The sequence below is a fragment of the Oryctolagus cuniculus genome, chromosome 9 (genome assembly GCF_964237555.1).
Source record: "Oryctolagus cuniculus chromosome 9, mOryCun1.1, whole genome shotgun sequence".
Lineage (NCBI taxonomy): Eukaryota > Metazoa > Chordata > Mammalia > Lagomorpha > Leporidae > Oryctolagus > Oryctolagus cuniculus.
Window position 1 is genome coordinate 131,059,773 of NC_091440.1, and position 5,275 is coordinate 131,065,047.

General features: G+C 43.2%; 1 non-coding gene across 1 annotated transcript; it reads right to left on the reverse strand.

The window, feature by feature from the left end:
* Positions 1-4,678: 4,678 nt before the first annotated feature.
* On the reverse strand, positions 4,679-4,832 carry SNORA62 (small nucleolar RNA, H/ACA box 62). Its single transcript, XR_011379132.1, has one exon. It is a non-coding gene; the product is annotated as a small nucleolar RNA SNORA62/SNORA6 family (small nucleolar RNA).
* Between the last annotated feature and the right edge of the window lie 443 nt (positions 4,833-5,275).

Below are 5,275 nucleotides of genomic sequence, written 5' to 3' on the forward strand. Positions count from 1 at the left end.
ATCAGTTTAAGTTCATAATTGATCATAATGATAGGATTAAGTGTCAAAGGGATCACATAAAGAAGACTAGTGTCTGCTAATACTAACTGATAGAATTAAAAAGGAAAAACTCATAGAATGGCAAATGTCCTAAACAGCACTCTGGCCTCAGAATCAGCCCTTGAGGCATTCAGATCTGGCTAAAAAGCCCATGAGAGCATTTCAGGCATGGAAACCAAGACACTGTGGCAAAAAAAAAAAAAAAAAAAAAAAAAAAAACTAAATGAAAGATCTCTGTGAGTGAGATCCAAGTGGAAAGAATGGGCCATCAAAGAAGGAGGTACCTTTCTCTGAAGGGAGGAGAGAACTTCCACCTTGACTATGGCCTTGTCTAAATAAGGTCAGAGTTTGTGAACTCAAGAGGCTTCCATAGCCTGGGCAGCTCATGACAAGAGCCTCGGGTGATTACTGACGCCATAAATATGATTGTCAGTTGTTAAATCAACAACAGGAGTCACTGAGCACCTACTCCCCATGTAGGACTTCTGCCTAAACAGACCAATAATGAGTAGCAAGATTTAATCCATATTTAAAAATATCCTATCAAAGAAATGCTCAGGGCCAGTTGATGTCACTGCTTTGCCAGCAAACATGTAAAGAATTTACACGAATTCCTCTTCTTAAATTTTTCCTAAAGCTATGAGGAGAGAATTCTTCCAGACTCATTCTACAAGGCCAGAATGTATTCTGGCAAATCCTTTTATCTGAACATTTTTTTGTATACTTCACTTTGGAAAAAGTCTGACATTGTGGGCTGCTGTTTTCTTCTTGATTCAATCATGAAACCATAGCACACAATTCTTTGAGAGCTTAGCTATGTATATTGAGTAGAACAGTGACCCCTATGTAAGACCAGTGGACAAACCTTACTACAGAATACTTTCAAATCCACATTCTAATTTTACACTTCTCCATTGGAAGTTTTCTATAAAAATTTTTAAAGATTTTTTATTTATTTGAAAGGCAAAGTTAGAGAGAGAGAGAGAGATCCTCCATCTGCTGGTTCACTCCCCAGATGGCTGCAAACAACAGCCTAGGATGGGCTAGGCAGGAGCCAGAAGCCAGGAGCTTCACTGAGGTCTCCCACATGGGTTTAGGGGGTTCAAGCACTTGAGTCATCTTCTGCTACCTTCCCAGTCCATTAACAGGGAGCTGGATCAGAAATGGCACAGCTGGGACTCACACTAGCACTCATATAGGATGCTGGCATCACAGGCTGTGAATTTACCCATTATGCAGTGCTGGCCCTGTCTATAAATTTTTCTAATTGCAAAGGTAAAGTAAAAATCACTTTAGCACATCCCACAAGTGAACAAAGCCAAGGCGAAATGAAAACTGTGTACAGCAAATTCTATTTACTTTTTGCCATTTCACTACCAAGACAATGAGTGGTAGAACCAGGCTGCTTCCTGGGGGTTTAAGGATAACAACAGACACCTGAGCCTCTGTATTTGCAGAAAACCCTTTTCTTCAGGGCGGGAGACTTGCAGGTTCCCAGGCACCAGACACAAGGTGTTTTCCCAACCTTGAGTGACACCCAGATACTTGTCATTCACAACAAAAGGAGAGTTTCAATGTGTTCAGGCAAGACAGTAAACAGAGAGCCTTTTCACAAATGAACAGAGGTGGCTAAGGACTTAGGGTTCGACTCATTTAACCTGTTACCAGAGCCATACTCTCTCTTTTCTCATTGTACTCATTTTCTAAGCCATATTCTGCAATCACTGTGATGGGGTGAACTGGTCAGCCATTGTTTCTGTATTCATGACTATAAATCCAATCTCCTGTAGCTACATTTATAAAAATCCAGTGTGTACTTTGACAATTAATAACAATATTTGAGCTACATGGGAAGTTAGTGACATTATTTCTTAGAGTTTTACTGATAAAATTCAAGAAATACACCAAAGGCATACAGTTGTAAAATGTGGCTACAACAGTTACAAAGGAAGCTTTGAGGGAACTGTATATAAGAAAATATGAGCAAGAACTAAGTGATAGAAAACATTTCAACATTGTTACAGGAAATCAGTGTAGAAAGAGCAAAGATTGAACTACATGATTTCTAAGTGATGCTCTATAATGCTTTTCTGTTCAAGAGGACTTTAGAGAAAGAATAAGACTTAGCTCTGTAAAAGGATAGCTGAGATTCGTGCACATTAATGCAAGGGGAAATTCTGGCCTGCAGCATAACCAAGAAGAACAAAGTGTGCATCTTTGTGTGTGTTTGGAGGAGGAGCAGGAATGTTGGCTGAGAATTGTAAAAGGATGTCAAAGTCAGGTCATGAGTGCTTAATTTTTGGACAGAGCAGGAGCAGCTGGCAGGAAACAATGGTTATCCAGAGCCTGAGGTTGAAACCGAGATCAGAATCTGAGCTATCTGACCACAATGAGCCAATCCAACGATGTCACACCCAAGCCTAACCTTCGTTCACGATTCCTGATTCCTCACAGTATGCCGATAAATGCAAAGTACCAAACAGCGTTCTACAAAGCCCTCCACGCTATGGGGACACGTTATCTTAGACAACCTGCCCTGCTGCCATTCCCGACTTGACCGGGACCCTGTCCCCGCTGTGGGCTCCCATTCCTCCACATCTTCCCAGCATTGTTTGTACAACCTGATTTCTCATCAACAAACATCATGCAAACTTGTTTCCTTCAAATGCAACCTGAGAATGCTCCTGGGAGAGGTTTTGCGACCTTGTACATGCTGTGGATCCAACCCCCTATCATCAGAGGTGCTCAGCCTCAGAGACCGCATGACATTTAGGTTTGTATTTGTATTTGGCTTTGAATGCAAGTCATACACTAGAAATGTTAGGTAGGAAGTCAGAAATGAGCTCATGTGTGTATGACAAAGGCCTAAGGAATTGACATCTACAGCGGTCCCACATCCGCATCTCAAAGTCATCCCGATAACCTTCCAGGTGCAGCCCAGTATCTGCACTTCAAACATCCTGCCCGGATCCTGATCTTCCTTCTGTCCTGCCCCTTCTACACGATAACCATCCTTCCTCTAAGGCGGGACGACGCCAGCCAGGCTTCCCCTGTCTGATAACTTCAGGGGGAAAACTCAGAAAGGAATTTTTCATATTTACATCCAACAAGTCCTTTGTTTGGGAGGAGGAGTAGGAGAAGAGGCGAGAAGGCAAGACCCATCCCCTTAAAAACCCTGACCTGAATGTAAACCACACACTCTCTCTCAGGTTCTGTCTGGAGAGGTGCCCATCCGTTTTTATGGATGTCCCTACCCTAATAAACCTTGCTACTTTGGTTTCCACTGCTCTCTGTCTCACGCCTGAATTCTTTCTTGCACGAAGATGAGGACCCTTTGCTGCTCCACTAACAGAAAGAGGTCTGTATTAATCATCACTGGCACTTCAGTGAGAAAAGGGGGGCGGCGTCCCTGTGTTCTGCAGAGGAAAAGCCCTCAAAGGCAGGACCTCTGCCTCCTGCCAGGCTTGTGGCACCAGCGGTCCTCATCATGAAAACCCGAGTTGATGCCATTGCATCAGCACTGCGTAGTGAGCTGTCATCTGTGACTGATTCTTAAGATTTCCTACTAATCCTCAGGTTTGTAAAAGTTGTCATTACTTCTTCAGCACTGTAATGTAGGCATTATTTTAAAATATTCATTGTTATTAAAAAAAACAATTGTGAATAGAAATTGATCACTGGGACTAGTGAGATGGCATTGGTACATGCCACCTTGATGGGATTGAATTGGAATCCCCTGGTATCAATTTCTATTCACAATTGATCATAATGATAGGACTAAGAGCCAAAGGGAGCACATAAACAAGACTAGTGTCTGCAAATACTAGCTGATAGAATAAAAAAGGGAGAGAACGATCCAACATGGGAAGTGAGATACACAGCAGACCCATAGAATGGCAGATGTCCTAAACAGCACTCTGGCCTCAGAATCAGCCCTTAAGGCACATGGATCCAGCTGAAAAGCCCATGAGAGAATTTCAGGCATGGAAAGCCAAGACACTTTGGCAAAAAAAAAAAAAAAAAAAAAAAAAAAACCTAAATGAAAGATCTCTGTGAGTGAGATCCCAGTAGAAAGAACAGGTCATCAAAGAAGGAGGTACCTTTCTCTGAAGGGAGGAGAGAACTTCCACTTTTTTTTTTTTTTTTTTTTCAGTCTGTAGAAACTGATGTTTATTTTCCATCAACCTCATTTCCATGTTTGTGTGAGAGCCCGTGACAAGCAGCCTAAGACCACTCAGTGGTTGTTCCCACCCACTCGGTGGCCTGGGCAGTGGGCGCTGCAGACCAGTCTTCAGTGGCGGGCTGAGCACTCCAGTCCTCAGTGGGGAACTGCTGAATAGGCACAGAGGGCACCTGCACGCCTTCGGACCAGTCAGCAACCTCGGGCTGAGTAGCAGTGAACTCGGGCGCTGGGGCCGTCCATTCACCCTGAAACTCCTCCTTGGTCACAGCTTTTTCAGCGGCGGCCTGCTCTTCTTTTTCAATCTCTTCAGGATCTCTTTTTAGAATTTTATTGCAGGCCTCTGTTGGTCAGAAAACTGAGAAGCCACTGCCAGAGGTCTAAGTAGAGCAAGAAATAGGAAGAAAGGCGGAACACGCAGAATGTCCTCTAAGTGCTTTCATTTCTAACAGCTGTGAGGCATGTAGCAAGTGTCACTATCCAACTCCACTCATTGGGCCGGGACCCTTGTGGTGTCAGCGAGAAACTTGCCTCTCATGTAGCACACTACCTACACTTGCGAGTTCATGGGCCAATCAGTGGCCTCCAACTCCAAGCTCTAACAATGTGCACGAGAACTTCCACTTTGACTACAACCTTGTCTAAATATGATCAGAGTCGGTGAACTCAAAAGGCTTCCATAGCCTTGGCAACTCATGACAAGAGCCTAGGGTGATTACTGATGCCATAAACAAGAGTGTCAATTTGTTAAGTCAACAACAGGAGTCACTGTGCACTTACTTCTCATGTAGGATCTCTGTCCTTAATGTGCTGTACATTGTGATTTAATGCTATAGCTAGTACTGAAACAGTATTTTTCACTTTGTGTTTCTGTGTGGGTGCAAACTGTTGAAATCTTTACTTAATATATGCTAAACTGATCTTCTGTATATAAAGAGAATTGAAAATGAATCTTGATGTGAATGCAAGGGGGGAGGGAAAGGGAAAGGGGAGGGTTGCGGGTGGGAGGGAAGTTATGGGGGGGAAGCCATTGTAATCCATAAGCTGTACTTTGGA